We start from the raw sequence: 22,636 nt of genomic DNA, 5'->3' as shown, positions 1-22,636 counted from the left end.
TGGCCCGGCCCTTTTATTGGGCATCACCAGGATTCAAAAATATATGCAGGGCATTATGGGCTGCTTCCCAGCTGGAGCGATGAATGTGAAATGAGTGGCTACTCTCCCGGGGCCCAATGGCACTGACGTTCCCTGCCTGCAAAAGCATGGGCAGAGAGAAATTCAATCACTTTCCAGTCTTTTGCAGACAGGGAACACAGATTTGAGCCCACCTGTCAGGAGCAGAGAAAAGGGATCAAATCTCTACAGCCGGCTCCCGCCACACCACAATCAGTGCAGGTAGGGGAGCCGGTGCAGCCCTGGGGCTCCCCCCGCAACCCATGTGGTCCGATTGTTGGGGTGTCTCACCAGATACATCAAACTTTACACAGCAGGTGCTTCCCATGGGCATGCCCAATAATATACTCCCCCCCCCCCCTCTTGAGGCTACTGGTTTATTCAGATGCAAATGAAAAAATCTATGTACTAGCCTAGGGATACATATGGCAGAGGTCAGGTTGGAAGATTGAACACTGTTTGGATAACTTTTTCAGTGGCCTAAAAACTGTAGTCTCCCACGAACAATGCGAGAAAAATGGCACATTTTTAAACCTTCGAATATCAGCAACTCTGTATACCAAAACTGGAGGATTAGGTGGCCTGATATGAGATAAACAATCAAAAATATAAGGTTTCCACTGGGATATATGGATAACAGGATGTAATCACCACAATGGTGGGAGGTGAATGGGAATATCTACAGTATTAATGATCTTGACAATAGGGAAGGGGTGCTCAACCTGAAAAACCTATGGGTCTGACTTCTGATTCATGTATCAGGAAAGGAGCTGTGGTCTCAAATTAATGAGAGTACCTGCTCAAGGCGTCATCCAGAAGATGGTTGCCCCTGTGTTAGCAAAATAAACACCCGTGTTGGATTCCCATCAATATCATGTATGACCAATATTCTCATGTGGTCCTCCGTCCTGGGTACAGTGTCTCTAGATCATTGAGACCAAGTAGTACCGTCTGTGGACACATGGTTTACACATGCCAACACAAGGAACAATCATAAGGATCTGGTCAGACGGGTAGGTGCAGTGCAACAAAGAAAAGTGTGTGAAAAGTTAAAATAGGATAGAGAATCTCATTCCAACTTTATTCTACCAAGACCTCTTCCTAATTAAAAACTAAGAACAGCGCAAAACTATACTACTGCAGTTTAACAAATATCTGCATAGGGGCCGACATGTTTCTGCCTAAGCGGGAATATGACCCTAGGCTTTCATCAGGGCCTCTGTTCTCTCAATAGTGCGACTGCAAAAATGTGTAGGTGCAAAACTCAAAACACTAATTATGTGATAATCCAGTAAAGGATATGAGTCTCCAAATACTGTGGCTTCACTCCTCCATGACACCTGGTAAATTTAGTAGATCTGTGGAGGAAGAGACAAAACATAACACAGGAAAACCATCTATGAAGCAAGTTATTTGCCTTGAATATACGTCTAAATATAGTACATATAATCACTCACCCAGGGTGCCCGGGGAAGAGACCTCACCTCGTCCTGGTCCTGGCTCAGGCGTAGTGAGACCCCGCTCTGTAAGAGGAAAGCACACCGGAGCTAAATGTAGGCTGCGCGGAAAATTAATCCACTGCAAGCCTTAATCAATTCTGTACCAGTGAAAGTTGCTCCCCTTACTTAAAAAGAGCTCGTATTGCTGCTCCCCCACTAGCTGGGACCTCAACCCACTGAAACCCCCTTGGTTGCTCCCCACGTTTATTGGTGAGTGTGGTATCTAGGGGATGACTTAACCCCCTAAGAAAGTGATCTATATCTCTCTGTTTCATTACCACAAAGCTGTCTCCTACTGGAGTTTGTCAGAATTAACTACATAAAAAGAGAAGCCCCATGTGGAGCTCCTTACCTGTCCGGCGTTGTCTCTGGCAATAGCTGAGACAGGGGGAGGCACCGAGCTAGGCTCAAGCCCTCCTTTAGATAGTCACATGATGGTCTCTTCGCCAATCGAAATTGACAGCAAGTGCCCAGCGCTGTCCTTGTGGTCTAGAGCTCAAGTGGTAAATAGAGCCCAGCTTCTCAATTGTTGGAGACAATAACTGTCGAAAAGTGAGTATATTAGGTGTGGACGCTGAAGCAGAAACTTCCACAAACAGCTCTCAGTCTGTCCGGCACCGAAATCGCGTAATCTCGCGATATTTCGGAACTACAGCATGACGTCATGGCGTCCATGTTTGTAGTCCGTTCGTCCTAAAATCGGATTTGACTCCGTAAACTTGTACCCCTATGCTCAGTGTCCAGTTCCTTGCACATATGTGGAAAGTGCATGTAGAAAGAGGTCCGCTAATTAGGAGATTGAACACTGTTTGGATAACTTTTTCAGTGGCCTAAAAACTGTAGTCTCCCACGAACAATGCGAGAAAAATGGCACATTTTTAAACCTTCGAATATCAGCAACTCTGTATACCAAAACTGGAGGATTAGGTGGCCTGATATGAGATAAACAATCAAAAATATAAGGTTTCCACTGGGATATATGGATAACAGGATGTAATCACCACAATGGTGGGAGGTGAATGGGAATATCTACAGTATTAATGATCTTGACAATAGGGAAGGGGTCCCAGAAAACTTGGCCCTAGTTTAGGATGTCTTCCATGGAGCAGTAAGAAATGGGGCTATATCCAAACTTTATCTCTGATAGGGGCAAGCTGTTGACACGTCCGCTTGTTCCTTCCTCCGTTCTTTGGCTGTTGACAAACTTTTCTTAAATATATCTATTACAGAGACTAAATTTTAAAACAATTCTGAGGCTGCTGGTATCAAGGAATGAGAGGGGACTATTTCAGGAGTCATTCTAAGATGAAGAACTTGTAGGCAAATGAAAGGTGAAACCATATCTAGAGATAGATAAAATAGTTTGACTTCATATAAAAAAGGAAGTAACCAGAGGTTATGCATTCTGGAGCCAGCAAACTTTGTGGTTAGACTTCCAAATGGGAAGAATCCCAGTTGGACACATGATCCGTGGGAATGTATTAGACCCAAGAATATAAGTGACCACAAAATCCAATTGAGAAAAAAAATATGCCCAACAGTCTTGTTGACTATTCCGACATTGGAATTTCTGTAGTACTTGAAGATTTTGATGATCTGTCCTGATTTCAGAGGGATAAGGGGAACCTTGAAGGGTATTTTTCCACTCCATGCATACATCTTTCATGGCTATTAGTTCCTTTTCAGTGACTGAATACTTCTGCTCAGAGGGTGATACGATTCTGCAATTATAAAAGATAGGGTGTCGTAAGGCATCGTTCACTTGATGTTGTAGTAACAATGCTCCTAATAACTTTCTTCATATGATCAGGTTACCTAAGTACTAGAGCTCCAGTAAAGGACTTCTTTGGAGCTTGGAAAGCCGATTCAGCTTGACCATGCCAATAGAACCCAGTACTCCATTTTTCTTTCTTTAGCTGCCAAGAAATGTGGCAGGAAAATTCAAAAAATGTGTTAATGAATTTCCTATACTGTTGGCAAATCCCAAAAATGTCTACATTTTCCTAATTGAAGAGGGGAAAGGCTGACTCAGCACCACTTGAATGTTCCCTGGGTCCATTGGAAGGCCTTTTCGAAGAATAACAAATCCTAGGTACTTAACCCTAGTTAGTTCAAATGGTATTTCTCCGGGTTACTTGTTAAGAAGGGCTACCATTGAAGGACATTTCAGACATTGACAGTGATCTTCCATAGACCTGGAGAAGATCAAAATGTCATCGAAATAGACTTTACATTTTAGATTTAGTAGATCTGAAAATATGTTGTCCATATAGCTTTGGACGATAGAGGGCGTAAGCTCAGAGTTAAGGGCATTACCCGATATTCACAATGCTCATATGGAGTCCGAAAGGCTGTTTTCCACTTGTCTCCCTCTTTTATCTTTTGCAAATAATATGCCCCTCTAAGATAACGTTTAATGCCCCTCTCACCGACGCAATTATGTCCCTCTTTAATGGTAAAGTATACTGGTCCTTAACTGTGATCTTGTTCAGTCTCTTGTAGGTTTCACATATCTATTGAATAACCGGTTATAGGGCCTAATTAAGGGCACCATTACGATGGCGGGCGGACAAAGTCCTTTGTCCGCCGCCGCCGTGACGGTACGCAGGGCTGGCCGCCAGGGAGTCCAGTCCCACTGTGGCGATTATGATGCGCCCGCCACACTGGCGGGCGCATCCTGCATATTTTACATTGCGGCAGGCGGTACTGCAAGCAGCACCCACCGCAATGTAAAGACTGCATGTTGTGCATTTGCATGCACAGCGTGACTGGCACCGCGCTGTGCCTGCGACCTTGTACATGCAAATGTCGGAGGTACCATGGCTACCACCCAAGTGCACACCCAACACCCCGGGGGCCCCCGGCAGAAAAAACTGCATGACTTTCCATGGCGGCGAAAGGCCAATTGCCGCCATCCTCATAATATGGATGGCAGTGTCTTGCAGAGACCACCACCATATTATGCATGTTTTCCGCCCGGTCGACTACTCGTCCGGCGGAAAAGCGTCCGCCGCGGACCCCCCAGCCATCCAAATACGGCGAGGGTCTTTTGAGTATGGATGGCGGGTGGATCGCCCCCACCATGCTAGCGGTGGCTACCGACGGGGGCGATCCGCCCGCCATCCTAATGAGGCCCAAAGTTTGGTGGACAGGCTCCTCTGTCACAAGATGATAGGTATCCTGTCCGATTAATTACAAGTGTCATAGGATAAAATGCACTTGTAATTGGGAAGAAGAAACATCCTTAACTTAGTTACATTGTAACCTGTGCTTCAAACTTTAAATCAGACCCAAATTCTGCAAAGTTAGAAAATGGACTGACTTAAGCATGATCTCATAGGATCCTTAACCACAAGTTGGATTCTTTTCCCACACATATTGGAAAAGGTTACTCGAGGCAGCATAGACTACTACTACTAGGCACCTTTGGCATTGGAGAAATGCCTCCTCATCAGTTGTGTTAAGGACCTTTAATATGCTGTAGGTGACATTGACAGACCAAGTACTGGTTTAAATACTTAGAGATAAAGAGCCAGAAAATTCAGACAAGGCCTGGTCTTTGCCTCAAGTAAGTTGTTTGATTTTTAAAAAAACAGACTTTAGCTGTACATACTGTCATGATAATGGACTGACCAGTGGTTATTGGTTTTTTTGTTGCATTTTTAGTATATATTATAATAACATAAATTGTTTAAAAAATGTATGTTGCTATCTTAATTTTTTAGTGGCTCTGACCATATTTAACTTCTTGCCAAATAAGGTTGAAAGTCAAGACTACCTTCTGGGTAAGAAATGTTTGCCAAAAATCAGTGTGACTGGAAATTTCATGTACCTGCTCAGGTTTCGCAGAGTGTATCATTTCCTTACCAAGAGAAATTTTTGGGCATAGCCCATTGATACTGGAAAAGTGAAAGTTAGATGGCTACTTTTCCTTAATGTTCCTTTTCGGATACATCTTCTGCTTCTGAGCTGAGCACAAGGTGGAAGCTGATATCTTCATCAGTCCAAATGCTAGCAGAACACTGGGCCTATTGCCACCACTCCTTTATGAAGCTACCACTGATAAAGAAAGAATGGGGTATTAAAGTTTTCCTGAAAAAAGGCACAACCGACCATGTCCAGATCGAGGAATAATGAGGAAGCCACTGATTATAGATAAAATAAGCAGGCACAAGCATCAGGATTTCGGGGGAAAAGACAACTTCTCGACTACAAACAAACAATGATGATTTTGAAATCAATTGCATCTATTTAAACCGACAATTCTACACGGTGTATATCCAACAGTGGTAGTATGAATCTTTTTGTGTTGTATTTTCACTCGTGTTAAATACCTACTGCTGGTAAATAGGCTTGTGTGATTCCAGAACAACTCCCTATGCTCCGCCCGGGCGTTGCAGCAGACCCGATGATGAAGCATGTCACACACAGTGTGTGTGAGTGAGGGCAGTTTTTCATCACTCATGAGTGCCCCAATGCTTGTACGCTCGTGTTGAATGTGTGTACTCATTTGTCTTCTCCACCCCTCTTGTGTGTATATTCCAGAACAACTCACATGTTGTTGGGTATGTTTGAACGTTTTACTGAAATCTAAAAATTGCAGGGCCAAGTCATATTAAAGGAAGGAGATCTTGTTACTGCTGTGCTTGTTTGTGAAAATATCTAAATAGAATAGTGATGATAGTTTGCATACATTTAAATGTCATAATAGGGAAAAAGACCGCTGGGTGATTTTGTAGAGTCTTAGCCCTACCGCTATTATTTTTTTGAATTAAAAGAAGTATATAGTACAAAAGAAGTTCATAACAGCTAATTCCTTCAATTAATAGCAATGAAATGTGTGCCGCCAATTAATTAGTGATCTTCTTCCATTCCAATGACGTGTAGTAGCATGCAGATGTAAACGCACACGATGTTAATAATGTTGTCAGAATCAGACACATGGTAAAATCGCCTGGAGCTGTTTCCTACCTCTAACCTCGGGCAAGTGATTTAGGAGAAAGTCTTAGAGCAGCATTTCAGTTTACATTCACAAATGCACAGAGCCAAGACTTACATTGTTTTTCAGAGGTGTGGAAGTCATTCTTAAATATTTTGCAGAAAACGCTGCCATTTGAAGAAATTGTGTCATTAAGTGGAGCAGAGGAGGGAACTGTGTGCAGATACAGAGCAGATCCAATCCTTTCATTTTCTAGAAAATGGCCTGGGACTCGTGGGATAAGACCAATTAGGATGCCTAACCTCTTTGTTAAAATGGCCGCTGATTCTGCGGCAGGTGATCACCACCAGCACAAACTGAAATTGCAAAGCCTTCCAGTCACTCCGAGCCCAATTAAGCGAATTCTACTGTGGACTGAGGTCAGGGTGCATTCTGAATGGAAGAAAGAAGCCGACTGATACAAAATGAAATGCCTTGTTAAATGGAATTTAAAAGACTGTATCTTAGTTGAACATGTACACGTAGAGTGAAGTTTGAAAAGATTTTCTTGGTGGTTTAAGTGTTAATAATACCTTTATGCTCCCAAAGGGCAATATATGTACAGTTCTATCTACTTTAATGTCATATGCCACACACGTCTGTGCTAGAACGGACAGGGTAAATCAATGTTTGAAATAAAAAGTCTAAGGCAGTATATTTCAGACGCAAGATGCTCAAATTTGAAAAAAAATAAAAGAATATATCAATTCCTTTCTGACAGGATTTATAATAATTTCATTTTTTGTAGCATTTCAGGGCTAGCAGTGATTTTGCCTAATAAGTGTCGGACACATATGGCAATACTGCAGCTAACATGGCTCTACTGTATAGGCAGTAGTGGCTGCTACTAAGCATGGGTGGTGGGGGGGCAGAGGGGTGAATGAAAAAAATAAAAATAAACTCACCTGAATGCAGCCGAGTGCTGCCGCCTCTGCTCAGTCTCCTTCTTGCCACAACAGGAAACTCCCAGTCTCCCAGAAGCCGCTGTCCAATCACAACACTGCCTTAAGCAGTCTTCTTCTTTTCTGACGTCACACCCAGGGCCCCACCTAATTTACTTAACCAATCCTGGCGCTGCTTGGAGGGAGGGGCGTTTCTCGGCGCTCCTGAGTCCAGTAGAGGCCAGTGAAGGCTCTCAACCCAGCTAAGACAACCGTGTTGAGAGGTTTGTAGTGCGCATGTCAGACTGGCCTTCGCAAAATGGCCGGCCGAAGAGGCATGTGCACTATAAACCAGTGCACATGCCTCCCACAACTGCTGCTCCTCAGCTGGCCAAGCCCCTTCCCGAGTCAGGATGGGTTGACGAAAAATAAAATGGTAATAAATTAACTGCATTACCATTTAATTTTTCATCTCTGGGGCATTTTTTTGGGGTGGATTTATGTGGGGCGACGCTCCTTTGCTCCAACCCCTATGTGAGTGAAGGATTCAGGAAATAATATCTTCCTGACTGAAATATATTAATGATCATCTGGGCCCTTATAAAGATTTCCCGTTTAGAAAACAATCTAATGTCAAACGTCTTGAATCTGAGAAGGCCAAGATATGTGATAAATGTTACGATGTGCATGTGTTGGGATTTTGTACCTCTAACTGATGTTACCTTTTTGTTTAACAGGTGCAAAAATATGTTTGCCCAATTGAGGTGTGGACTCTTGACAGTCATATGCAGTTGGTTGTACCTTTGACTTTCAAGTGCAACGTTAGGTGGATGCAATCCCACAAATAAGCACTCTTGCTTGAACGTTCCTTTTTGACACTACCACAATAGCACCTACCTGTAAAGTCAGGCCCCGTGATGTATTGATCGGTACAAAAAGGGGTGATTTATTGATGACAGAAACTGTAATCTGCTTCTACAGATCTTCTTACTGTAGATGGAAAGCCACCCGCGATTCAGCGACAATGGTTTCTTGGGCTCATTAGCATGAAACTGGACCCTGAATTTGCTCTAGTCCAACAAAGTGTTGGAAAATTCTATGTATTTTGTGGATTGTCACTCAATATATTGGGTATTGGTATTAGCTCATCTTTTCTGGCATGTTGAAACTGACTTGGTAAACTGCTACGTAGGTCCATCCAGGATATGGATGTTGATCCTTTGTCTCCTTCTTTTAGAATGCTGTTGTCAGCTGGTATCGAACCACTCACTTCATTGGTTTCTTAGAAATCTAGGTGAATATCTGATAATGAACTGGTGGTTTGTATTTCTGTCCTTTCACACAACGTGGCAATTACAGTTCAGGAGGCACTAAAGTAATAAGTTAAAAATATATATATATATATTCATTCATGAGTTTCAATAGTTTGTTTTGTACGTTCGCAGTATACTTAATAAAATCCATAAGTAGTCCGGCTGGCACAAAACAGTCGAATCTTTCAACATGCGTGACGTACAGACAGAGGAAGGCCATCGTGCAGAAACTGAAAACAAAAGTTGTTTGTGATTGAAGAGTCAGGAAAATTATGTGTGCCCTGATATATAGTATTTACAACAAGGGGTGGTGAGGGACAGAGTCTCTGAATTAAGCAGAAAGCTCTCACCCAGTCAAGAGATCAGGGCTAGATCCAACACCGTTTTTTAGCTCACTGCACCATCCCAGTTTCAGAACCTGGCTGTATGCAAATTAGTCTGTTCCTGTCCCAGTGCATGATGGGAACAGGGCAAACCAAACTACAAAAGCCAATTCTTACACTGGGAAGGAAACAAGCTCCCGGGGACCGGTTTCTGGCATTACAGCCGTCTTCGGCCCGGTTTGCTTGAATCCTGATGGTGCAATGAGCAAGGGTCTCACATCTGAGAATACCCTTCCACGCTTAGGGTGGACAAAAATATTTACAACAAGGGGTGGTGAGGGACAGAGTCTCTGAATTAAGCAGAAAGCTCTCACCCAGTCAAGAGATCAGGGCTAGATCCAACACTGTTTTTTTAGCTCACTGCACCATCCCAGTTTCAGAACCTGGTTGTATGCAAATTAGTCTGTTCCTGTCCCAGTGCATGATGGGAACAGGGCAAACCAAACTACAAAAGCCAATTCTTACACTGGGAAGGAAACAAGCTCCCGGGGACCGGTTTCTGGCATAACAGCCGTCTTCGGCCCGGTTTGCTTGAATCCTGATGGTGCAATGAGCAAGGGTCTCACATCTGAGAATACCCTTCCACGCTTAGGGTGGACAAAAATATTTACAACAAGGGGTGGTGAGGGACAGAGTCTCTGAATTAAGCAGAAAGCTCTCACCCAGTCAAGAGATCAGGGCTAGATCCAACACCGTTCATCACCACCCCCTTTTCTGAATCGATTTTGGCCACTATAGGTGTGGCAGGGTATACTCAGACATGAGTCCCTTTCTCACTGCTCCATCAGGATTCAAGCAAGCCGGGCCGAAGACGGCTGAAATGCCAGAAACCGGTCCCCGGTAGCTTGTCTCCTTTCTGGTGAAGAATTGGCTTGGTAGTTTAGTCTGCCCTGTTCCCATGATGCACTGGGCAGGGACAGACTGATTTGCATATAGCCAGGTTCTGAGCTGGGATGGGGCAGTGAGATAAATAACGGTGACTGATCAAGCCCTGATCTTTGGACTGGGTAAGAGTGGTCTGCTCAATTCAGACACTCTGTTCATCACCACCCCCTTTTCTGAATCGATTTTGGCCACTATAGGTGTGGCAGGGTATACTCAGACATGAGTCCCTTTCTCACTGCTCCATCAGGATTCAAGCAAGCCGGGCCGAAGACGGCTGAAATGCCAGAAACCGGTCCCCGGTAGCTTGTCTCCTTTCTGGTGAAGAATTGGCTTGGTAGTTTAGTCTGCCCTGTTCCCATGATGCACTGGGCCAGGGACAGACTGATTTGCATATAGCCAGGTTCTGAGCTGGGATGGGGCAGTGAGATAAATAACGGTGACGGATCAAGCCCTGATCTTTGGACTGGGTAAGAGTGGTCTGCTCAATTCAGACACTCTGTTCATCACCACCCCCTTTTCTGAATCGATTTTGGCCACTATAGGTGTGGCAGGGTATACTCAGACATGAGTCCCTTTCTCACTGCTCCATCAGGATTCAAGCAAGCCGGGCCGAAGACGGCTGAAATGCCAGAAACCGGTCCCCGGTAGCTTGTCTCCTTTCTGGTGAAGAATTGGCTTGGTAGTTTAGTCTGCCCTGTTCCCATGATGCACTGGGCCAGGGACAGACTGATTTGCATATAGCCAGGTTCTGAGCTGGGATGGGGCAGTGAGATAAATAACGGTGACGGATCAAGCCCTGATCTTTACACTGGGTAAGAGTGGTCTGCTCAATTCAGACACTCTGTTCATCACCACCCCCTTTTCTGAATCGATTTTGGCCACTATAGGTGTGGCAGGGTATACTCAGACATGAGTCCCTTTCTCACTGCTCCATCAGGATTCAAGCAAGCCGGGCCGAAGACGGCTGAAATGCCAGAAACCGGTCCCCGGTAGCTTGTCTCCTTTCTGGTGAAGAATTGGCTTGGTAGTTTAGTCTGCCCTGTTCCCATGATGCACTGGGCCAGGGACAGACTGATTTGCATATAGCCAGGTTCTGAGCTGGGATGGGGCAGTGAGATAAATAACGGTGACGGATCAAGCCCTGATCTTTGGACTGGGTAAGAGTGGTCTGCTCAATTCAGACACTCTGTTCATCACCACCCCCTTTTCTGAATCGATTTTGGCCACTATAGGTGTGGCAGGGTATACTCAGACATGAGTCCCTTTCTCACTGCTCCATCAGGATTTAAGCAAGCCGGGCCGAAGACGGCTGAAATGCCAGAAACCGGTCCCCGGTAGCTTGTCTCCTTTCTGGTGAAGAATTGGCTTGGTAGTTTAGTCTGCCCTGTTCCCATGATGCACTGGGCCAGGGACAGACTGATTTGCATATAGCCAGGTTCTGAGCTGGGATGGGGCAGTGAGATAAATAACGGTGACGGATCAAGCCCTGATCTTTGGACTGGGTAAGAGTGGTCTGCTCAATTCAGACACTCTGTTCATCACCACCCCCTTTTCTGAATCGATTTTGGCCACTATAGGTGTGGCAGGGTATACTCAGACATGAGTCCCTTTCTCACTGCTCCATCAGGATTCAAGCAAGCCGGGCAGAAGACGGCTGAAATGCCAGAAACCGGTCCCCGGTAGCTTGTCTCCTTTCTGGTGAAGAATTGGCTTGGTAGTTTAGTCTGCCCTGTTCCCATGATGCACTGGGCCAGGGACAGACTGATTTGCATATAGCCAGGTTCTGAGCTGGGATGGGGCAGTGAGACAAATAACGGTGACGGATCAAGCCCTGATCTTTGGACTGGGTAAGAGTGGTCTGCTCAATTCAGACACTCTGTTCATCACCACCCCCTTTTCTGAACTGATATATAGTAGACATGCCAAACCGTTGAAAAAAACGGAAACATAAGGAACAAAATAGAGGAAAAAATCTAAAACACATTTTTACAAAAAGATTACAATTAGTTGGTTTGAACTTATTCATATTTAGTAATGGCTTAATTAAAAGTTCAAAAAACGGAAATAAGTTAAATCTTACATATATTAATACATTATTTCATGAATCCATTGGGGGTGTCCTACATAAATTTATATTTTGAAAATCTACTGTGAACTGAGTAAGAAATTGTCAACAAAACTAATTTCATGCTTTTTAATATTAATGATTGTATCTAATGGCAAGTGTAATTAAATCAAGATTTGAGATACAGACACTATCTTAAAATTATCAGTTAATATATAAAGTATACCTCTAGAATACATTCAGTTTTCATATTTCCAAGATCAGAATTCATCAAGGCAGTGTTATATTTAAACAAATGTAAGATATATATACACAAACATTCTAGCAAGGTTTGAAAGTAGCTCTGTCTTATATCAAGTACTGTGATCATTATTATATAAAACAACAATAACCTCTTCTGTAATGAGAGAGTTTTAAAATTAAGTTTCTAAATAAGAAAGCATCAATCAGAATGTGTTGGTTCTTGGTCTGTTGTCTACTATAGCCTTATAGACCACTGTTGGGGGCTATACTGGCCGTTAAAAGCACCCTGGCCTCATCTATCAAACACTTGAGCGTCCAATACTTAGGGTGTCAAATGACCTGCACCAGAACTGACTTGGAATCTTAATCTTAGACCCCCAGCCAGCGCAGTTCAGGGGGGTCTGAATAGATGGACCAAATTGCGACACAGTCTATTGGGCAGAGTAGCCTTATATAAAATGAGGATCCTTCCATGCCTATTGTACATCCTCCAAAATGTCTCCTTCTCCATCCCGAATTGCTGGTTTGACGCCATCAGTGTAAGAGCCTGTACATTTATATGGGCCAATAAACCCCAACAGAATCTCCTTTGACAAACGTGTATGATCTACATTCAATGGGGGCCTGGCTATTGCCGAAATCCATCTCTATTATTGGGCTGCACATACCTTGGTGGTGAATGACAGGGTGTGTGGTGAGTGGGTGGACCCTGCTTTTAGAATGGAGGTCTCACTGATTGGCCTGGACAACCTCATGGGCATGCTATAAGGGAAGCAGGTACTCCGGATCCTTTCAGAGAGTACATGGGAGTGTTCCAGGCCTGGAGGTCGGCACTGCACAGGATGGGTTGGGACTGCAGGGTGATACTGGTGAACCTCCTCTGAACTGGTAGATGGCTGAACTGGTGTCACGGATTGAGAGCTTTAAGGGCAGGGACAGAACAGGAGTGTTGAAACTGGGCGATGTGTGGGAGGATGACCACATGAAATCCATTTTACCCTTCAAACTGGATTCTCTCTTCTCAAATCCCAATTGTACCGCTATCCACAGCTCAAACATGCCTATCGGGCTACCTAGAGGCACTTACCTCGCCACCCGACAACAACCCCTTAGAGGCAGAACTACTCATGGGCCCACTATTTAAAGGGGGTATTTCACAGATGTACTAATCCCTGGTCAACCACTTACCTTATAGCCGATCTAATCTTAAATAGCGATGAGAGGGGTGGGTCGGCTTTATTGAAGATGTAGATTAGAGGGAGCGTTCATCGCACCACGTACCCTGGCGATATCATCCCAGCTACATCACATCCAATTGAATTATTTATAGTATACATACTTCACACTTTGTTAAGTACAAAGACTCTCAGAGCCCACCTGCACTAGATTCCGGGATGGCATGGGAGACTTTTTCCATATGGTGTGTGTGTCCCCTTATCTAACGAATTTGGCTCACCATATTCAAAACACTCTAACCCTCTCCAATGTTCTGGGTCGACGGATTGAGGCCTCCCCTAAAGTTGCCTTACTCAGGATTCTAGATAATCTGGGAGGTCCCAGGAGCAAACAAATCCTGGTGAAATTGGGAACGCTATTGATGAAAAGAGACATAGCAAAACACTGGAAGAAGCCTGAGGCCCCCACTGAGAGAAGGAAGGGCGGACGTGGAGCAATGTGCAAAGCTGTAGGAACCTATTTACATAAGAGCATGGATGCTTCGAAAACATTCTAAGATATGGGGTAATGGTAGTCCTACTATGGGCTGGTTGGGGAATGTGATTTAGTTGGGTTGGAAGGGAATAACAGTGCAAAGGGATTTACATGGTCGATCCCCAAGGGTTAACTGTGATGACCTGCAGTGTGTGTGACTTGCCTGTATTTTCATTTTTTTTTAAAAACACAAAAATGTTTTTATAAAAAAATAAAAAACAGGGTAGATCCCTAGATATGCGCTACGAGAGCCATGGAGCCCCTATCCCTATGCGCTGCAACTCCAGCTAACTAATGTGGCACAGCCAGTGAAAGGGCTAACCTGATACCAGCATGTCAGCAACAGTGAGCGAACCAAGGTCCAAAATACTTTGTCAGTTGTAACTTCATGCTAAGGGAATGATTAGATGAATCTGTATTCTTTCAGTTGTGCGGTTTAATGTGTTTGAGAATGATTCAAGGTCCTCAAGGCAAGACTCTCTGCAGAACAGACCTTCTCCAGTATTAGGGGTGTCTTTCATAGATTCACATGCCTGAATCATTCCCCGTCGTTGGAGTGGGAGTCCCACGGTACATAAAAAAGCAATAAAATGCCATAATACATATAGCAAATATCAGAAGTACCCAACCAGGAAGTAAAGTAGCACCAGCTACAGTAGAAAAAACCTTCACCATCGTGACTATCCTATTCATTATGTGTTAGTCCAAACTGCAGCCAATCAGGCTCAGGCTCTCAGATTTTCTACCGCACGTCGTGTGAAGGGAGTCTCCCTGAGCTCTGCTCAGTTTTCTTCAAGATTAGTTAGTTTCTTCAAGTTTTTCAGATGTCTACTTCTAAATCCCTGTTCAGGGCCTGTGATTCTTGTGGGAAGCAAAGGCTATTCAAGGAAGATCCCCACAAAAAATGTTTATATTGCCTTTATCCTGACCATAAGGCAAAGGAGTGCAAGATCTGCCGGACCTTCCCCCCTAAGACCATCAGGGACAGAGAAGGACGACTGCTGTTGTGGCTTAACAGACTCAAGGACAAGGAGGACCCTTTGTCTGAGGTAGGAAGCATTGCCTCTGGTTCTTCACTAATTTCTGTTAAGAGGAAGGCTGAAACTGAAGTTTCATCTCCAAGGGCGAAGGTGACAAAGAAGGCCCAATCCTCTCTGGATACTCCTGGGCCTAGTGATTCAAAAAGACTCTTCCACCTGTTAAGATGGATAGTACGCCCTCTAAGAAGTCTGGGAAATCTGCAGTTCCCAAGAAATCTTCAAATTCTGTGCCTCCTCAGTTGCCACCTTTGACAATTTCAACGTCAAAAAAGGATTGTGTTTCCTCTCATGTGGCCACGTCTACCACCTGCACTATGACTTTCTCCTCACCGAAGCCGGCTCTAGTGATGTCTTCGGCCTCATCGCCTACGCTGGTTCATGTGCAGATCAGGCCTATCTCGTCGTCGACTATAGTCCCGTTGACGACGGCTAGGGTACTGTCGACGAGCTCCTCGTCTACGATTCTGATGTGACGGTTGGCTCTCGTCGACGACGTTACCGTCGACGATGAAATCCCCGTCGACGATGAAATCCACGTCGACGAAGCTACCGTCGACGACCTCGATGACGTCCCCATCGACGATGACACCGTCGACGAGGCAAACAATTCAGCAGCACAAGGCAGGTTCGTCGGCGACGGAGGAGATCCCATCGACGCCACCACTGTCAAGCTGCACTGCCTTACAAGTCTGGTCAGCACAGTCATCGGGGATACCGCTACCATCACCTGCAACTACAGCTACGCTGCTGAAGAAAAGGGCTACTAATGAGGCGATTCCTTCTACGCTAGTAGTGCCAGAGAAACTTTTGGATTCGGATGAGGAAGGATCCTATGAAGATGAAAACTTTGGAGCAGCCAGAAGTCCGTCTGACCTCCAAATTAAGATTCAAGATGATATGGAGGAAGAAATGCACGAAACTGAGCCTTTCTCACATGAGGACAGGCCTGCTCCCGGCATGCAAATACCTGAAGACTTATTTCGCAATCTACAGTACATGCTCAGCGACTACTATAGGCGTTTCCCGCCTTCAGAGTCAGGTGACTCTCAGGTATCTACACCAAGACCTAGAATAGCAACGCCGCTTTCAAAGCAGGCACAGCCAGTTGTTTCTGTGACGTTGGAGGAAGAACGTCCAGCATTGTCTGCGTCACAAGTCACAGCTCCTCAGACAGGAGACAAAGAGTACTCAGATCATGAGGAGCAAGAAGAAGGAGAATTAGACAATAGGTCAGAATCGTCAGAGTATGAGGATTACAATGCAAACACGCCCTCTCCGGCAGAACCTACTACATCAGAGTCACCTCCTGTGGACATTGCCTCATTCCACAAGATCATGGATAGAGCAACAAGGAGGTTCATGATAACTATGGAGTCAAAACAAGAAGACTGCTTCTTGTATGACTTCAAATCTACGCCACAAAAACAGAGTTGGACCATTCCTATCATAGAATTCATATGGAAGGAAGGACTGAAGATCATGTCCAAGCCAAATTCTTTGCCAGCAGTGCCCCCGAGAGTGGATAAGAAATATAGGGCGCCAAATTAATCTCCAGTGTGCCTCATTGGACAAGCGAAAGCAGACTCTGTGGTAGCGCAGGCAGCGCAAAAGAGGTCTTCTAACCCAACATCTCAGGTCTCCGTTCCGCCAGACAAAGACAGGAGACGTCTAGATTCTATCGGGAAAAAAGTTTCTACAATTGCAGCTCCAACTATTAGAGCCGCTAACTCTCTAGCCATATTAGGGAGAAACGATAGGCAGATGTGGTCGAACATCTTGCCGTACGTGGACAAACTCCCCGATCCAGATCAAGCTGAAGCTAAGAAGATCCTTCAGGAAGGAGAGTGTGTCTCGTCTGAGATGATTGATGCTGCAGTGGACGTTGCTGCCACAGGTTTTCGTCAGCTAGCAGGTGCAGCTGTTCTCAGGAGGCAAGGATGGTTGAAGGCAACATCCTTTCGGCAGGAGGTACAAACAAGGATTATAGATATGGCATTTGATGGAGAGTATTTATTTGGAAAGCATGTTGACGATGCTCTGGAATCCATCAAGAAGGATACTGAGACAGCACGTTCGCTGGGCACTTTACAATACAAAAAGTCTTCCTTTCGTGGAGCAAAAGGAAGAGGGAATTTCTCTAATAGAGGAGGCTATAACCAACAGCGCTCCTATACTTCCGCCGAGGGAAACCAAAGATACCAACCATATCGTCAACAGACTTACGGACAGAGAAGAGGAAATTTCTCTCAGTCTCGAGGAAAATCCAACTATCGCGGAAGAGACAATAAGAAGTGAGAAACGCATCCTGCCGCCACTTTGTCCCAACCCGAACCAAATTGGAGGAAAAATATCCCAAAATTACTTAAATTGGTCCAAGATTACCACAGACAAGTGGGTTCTGGATGTGGTAGCCAGAGGTCACATTTTGGAATTCGTGAAAACTCCTCCAAACTTCCCCCCAAGAGGACCACCTCCAGCACATCTCAAGGAGCTGTTTGCCCAGATCAACACTATGATTCCGAAGGGAGCAATAGAAAAGGTACCTCATCATCAGAAAGGAAAAGGCTTCTACTCAAGATTTTTCCTTATTCGCAAGAAGTCGGGGGAATGGCGACCCATCCTCGACCTGCGTGCCCTAAACAAATTCCTCAAAAAACTGACATTCAGAATTCTGACACTTCAGGAAATCCTCCAATTTCTTTCGGCTGGAGAGTATATGGCAACGCTCGACCTTCAGGATGCATACTTCCATGTCCCAATTTTTCCCAGGCACCGGAAGTTTCTAAGGTTCAGAGTAGCTGGCAGGGGCTTCCAGTTAAAAGTTCTTCCCTTTGGACTGCGCTCAGCCCCCAGAGTGTTCACGAAGATACTGGCCCGGTGGCAGCCCACCTTCGATTGCAGTCGATACAGATATATCCATATCTAGACGATTGCCTTATCAAGGCCAGTTCTTTCGACATGGTAAAAAATCACATTCAAAAAACTCTGTCACTGATGGAAAGCCTGGGTTTCTCAGTGAACTTCGAGAAATCGCACCTCACGCTAGCAAGAAGAAAGACTTTCTTGGGAGCGACACTGGACACCAAGCTCGCCCAAGTATTTATCTCAAAGGAGAGACAGGAAAAGATACAAAGGTTGGCTGCGGCACTGTTGTTAAAAAGGTGCATTTCAGTGCGCATGTTCAAGTCCTTCATCGGGATGATTTCTTCCTGTATTCTTCTCACCCTCAACTGTCGTCTTCGAATGAGTCCCTTGCAAGAGGAGCTCAGTCGCCAGTGGTTACAGGTGTCGGGGTCCTTCGAGGATATCATACAAATAACACCTCGAATGCGAGAGGCGATTCAATGGTGGAGTCAAGGTTGCAACATACAAGTGGGATGCTCTTTCCTCACGGAAGTGCCCAGGTTCATAGTGACGACAGACGCTTCAATGACAGGCTGGGGGGCACACCTCCAAGGCATGACGGTCAGCGGAAAATGGAACAAAATCCAAATGAGATGGCACATAAACAGGCTAGAATTGCACGCCATCTTTCTAGCCCTGAAGTCCTTTCAGGCGACCCTAGAAGGCGCCACAGTCTTGATTCGGACAGACAACATCACCTGCATGCATTATCTAAACAAGCAGGGAGGCACAAGATCAGCCCGGCTGTCGCAACAGGCACAAGACATTTGGAGTTGGGCCCTGACTCACAATATTCATCTGTCAGCTGTCCATGTCCCGGGAATCGCGAATGTGTTATCGGACTCTCTCAGCAGATCCACAAGCTGCACTCACGAGTGGGAACTACATCAACCATCACTAGACCGCATCTTTCAGACTTGGGGGCATCCGGATCTGGACTTGTTTGCGACGCAACAGAACCGGAAATGCCCATACTTTGCAAGCTGGGTTCCCCACAAGGACTCGTGCGGAGATGCCCTTTCGATGAATTGGAATCAAATATTCGCTTACGCTTTTCAACCGCTAACTCTGATCCCGAAAGTCATCAAGAAGATGAAGAAGCAGCCATGCCGGTTGATACTGATTGCTCCACGATGGCCCCGGCAATACTGGTTCACCGAGCTACTCCTTCTCTCGGAATACAACCCTATCCAACTTCCTCGCATTCCGAATCTTCTCTCCACCCAGAAGGGCAGGGTGTACCATCCGGACCCGAACTCGCTGAAATTGTCAGCTTGGCTCCTCAGCACATGGAATTTGCACACTTAAACATTCCACAGGATTGCCAGGAGGTACTGGCGAAAGCCAGAGCTCCATCTACGATCAAGACCTACAAATTTAAGTGGAGGCGTTTCTGTGTATGGTGCCAGTCTAATGGTCTTCATCCCATTCATGCCAAACCAGAGCAAATTCTTCCCTTCTTTTTGCACTTGGCCAGATTGGGTTTGGCGCATTCTACTCTTAAAGTCTTCCTGGCTGCCATTTCTAGATTTCGTCAAGATGGATCAAATTCTTTGTTTTCCGAGCGGATCATACAGCAATTTTTCAAAGGATTGTTTTGTATGTTTCCGCCTGTGCGGAAACCTCCTCCTACATGGCATCTGAATGTCGTACTAACTCAGCTCATGCGGCACCCTTTCGAGCCGATCCATAAGGTCTACCTGAAATTTTTAACATGGAAAGTGTCATTGTTACTCGCTTTAACATCTGCAAGAAGGGTTAGCGATATTCAGGCATTTACATCTAGATCGCCTTTCATCCAGTTCACCACGGACTCGGTAGTACTACGTACTAATCCAACATACATGCCAAAAGTGCCTTTGGATTTTCATCTGAATGAGCCGGTTGTCCTCAAGACATTTTTTCCAACCCCACAGTCTCCGGCTGAAAGAGCACTGCATTCGTTGGATATTAGAAGATGCCTTAAGTTTTACCTATCAAGAACCTCTGCCATCCGCAAGACAGACCAACTGTTCGTGGCTTATGGCCGGCAGCGCCAGGGCTGTGCAGTTTCAAAACAAACCATTGCTAGATGGGTCTCCTCTACAATTGGACTTTGTCATCAACGGGCCGGTAGACCCTTACAGGCCTTGCCAAGAGCACATTCTACAAGGGCGGTTAGCTCTTCCACTGCCCTTTTTGCTGGTGTGCCTCTTCGACAGATCTGTAGAGCTGCTACATGGTCTAGCAGGCACACCTTTACTAGACACTACTGTCTAGATTCAGCAGACGACGCAGATGCTTCGGTTGGAAGAGCAGTGCTGCGCAATCTTTTCAAATAAGGTGAGCCTCTGTTTCCACCTCCTCCTCTATCCTCTTTAGACGTTATTTCAGATGTCGATGATTATTGTTATACATGTATACTGTATATATATATTTGATACTCTGACGTCTACGAGCGTTATGCTAGGAGTACTGCTTACTATTCTGATTCAGGCATGTGAATCTATGAAAGACACCCCTAATACTGGAGAAGAACAATAGTTACTTACCTGTAAACAGGTGGTTCTCCTATTGGTGTCTTTCATAGATTCACATGCAACCCGCCCGCCTCCCCCCAGAGACTCACTCAGGCATTATGGGGTTTCACTCCTGTGCGGGAAAATCTGAGAGCCTGAGCCTCTGGGGAGAACATTCTGGTGGGTGCTGTCGCCTGATTGGCTGCAGTTTGGACTAATACATAATGACTAGGATAGTCACGATGGTGAAGGTTTTTTCTACTGTAGCTGGTGCTACTTTACTTCCTGGTTGGGTACTTCTGATATTTGCTATATGTATTATGGCATTTTATTGCTTTTTTATGTACCGTGGGACTCCCACTCCGACGACGGGGAATGATTCAGGCATGTGAATCTATGAAAGACACCAATACTGGAGAACCACCTGTTTACAGGTAAGTAACTATTGTTCTTACTGTATCAGGAGCCCCCTGAAAGGCTGGGGCCCCTGGCCAGAGCCCAATTTGTCCATGCCTTAAAATGTCTCTGGATTACTAGGCCAGGCTGCATGCTGAGTTCTTCTCGTCAGTTCACAGTAATACTAGGAAGACCCCAAGGGGATCCTGTGTGTTTACACATGTCTGTTCTTCGGACGCCCATTACCAGATCCGCGAAGTTAGTTCTAGCAAACACATGGGGGGGCTAAAAGAGAGAGAAAGAGGGGTAGGTAAAGAGGGAGAAGAGATCATGGATGGATGGAAAGCGAGAGGTACATCGAGGGCGTGAAGGGAGCGGGCTGGTCTTAGCATTTCTGCCTCAGCGGATTTTTCTCTGCTGCCCGCTGTGTATTTCAAACCCACTTTTTCAACACGTTTATCGCCAAATTAGCGAAAAGCCCCAGATCCACTTTACAGTTAAATGTACAATAAAATATCGAGAGAGGCCAGGTCTTTGCCGGGTGCATGCGGCTGGCACCTAGGTATTCCATTTATAGCTCCCTCACTGTAAATTGTAACCGGATCTGGCCACTTCCAGCCGTTGTACAACAAAAGATGAGAGCCCTTGAGATGAGAGCAGAGAGGCCTGGACCCGCGGCCCGAATCTGCTCGTTCCTCTTCAGACGCACCAACATGGCCGAGCCCTTGGCGCGCGTGAACCCGCTGAACTGCGAATGGCGAGGGTGGCGGTACATTTCTTACACACAAAGGCCGGCGCGCGCCTCTCTGTTAAAACATCAGCTTGCCGGATAAAAAAAGTCCTAATTGACGTTTCATCCAGAGGCGCACGGTGACCTTCAGCCGGAGCTGTTGGGACAGCCGCAGCCAGCTATCGGAAAATGATCTGCCGCAGAGTTGAAAGGATAATATCGTGCGGTCCATTAGTCATCTCTGTGCTGCCACTACTACCGGGGGATGTTACACGAAATGTTAATCCGTCTGTGATTAGATTCCAGAACTGGCGCGCTTTCTTTTCTTGCAGGAATATGCCATTTTATTTCTTCTCATTAATGTGTGTGGGCTGCTTCTAGCCGGGAAGAAAATTCTGAGCTACACAGAGTTCCAGTCTGTTTGCAAGGTGTTCACAGATGTGATGTTTTTTAATCAGACGGTATTTTTTTTATAAGCGTGACTGAAGAGAAGTAAGCTTTTTAATCAAAGTTATTGCAGCTAAGATTACAAACATTATAATGAGCCCTGGATTCCTCATTGGCGGTTCGTTATACCGCTTCGTGTCCACGGTGATTCAAAGCACTGCTTTGTCCCGTTAGTACGTCATTGCATTGCTGTCTCATTGTCCTTTCATTGCCCTGCTGTTTCTTATTGGTGGGCAGTGCTTTTCTCCCCGTCAGTGGTGGTTCAGCGCACTGCGTGGCCCCATTAGTATGTCTCATTGGTAGTCATTGCACTTCGCTGCGTCACTGGTAGTTCAGAGCCCTGTCTGTCCCACCATCATTGTGGTGCAGTGCATTATACCTTGTCATTGGCGGTTCACTGCACTGATCTATGTATTTATGGGTGAGAGCCCTGTTCCAAGCTGCTGTTGGTTCAGTGCAATGCTTTGTTATTGGTGTTCAGTGCTCTCCTCTGTGTCATTAGTAGTTCAGAGCCCTGTCCCCCATCATTGTGGTGCAGCGCATTATACCATGTCATTGGTGGTTCACTGCACTGATCTATGTATTTATGGGTGAGAGCCCTGTTCCA

The 22,636-nt window shown here is 45.4% G+C and overlaps 1 protein-coding gene and 1 pseudogene across 1 annotated transcript in view; both read left to right on the top strand.

Annotated features, from left to right (window-relative positions):
• The window catches only part of COG5 (component of oligomeric golgi complex 5), a 1,241,975-nt gene that overhangs the window by 831,398 nt on the left and 387,941 nt on the right, over window positions 1-22,636 (top strand). The gene's annotated exons all lie outside the window — the stretch shown is intronic.
• Window positions 15,637-17,349, top strand: LOC147750604 (uncharacterized; annotated as a pseudogene).

Source organism: Lissotriton vulgaris, chromosome 1_1 (genome assembly GCF_964263255.1).
Source record: "Lissotriton vulgaris chromosome 1_1, aLisVul1.2, whole genome shotgun sequence".
NCBI classification, from domain to species: Eukaryota; Metazoa; Chordata; class Amphibia; order Caudata; family Salamandridae; genus Lissotriton; species Lissotriton vulgaris.
Note: the sequence above shows the minus strand (reverse complement) of the source record. Positions and strands in the feature narration are given on the sequence as shown.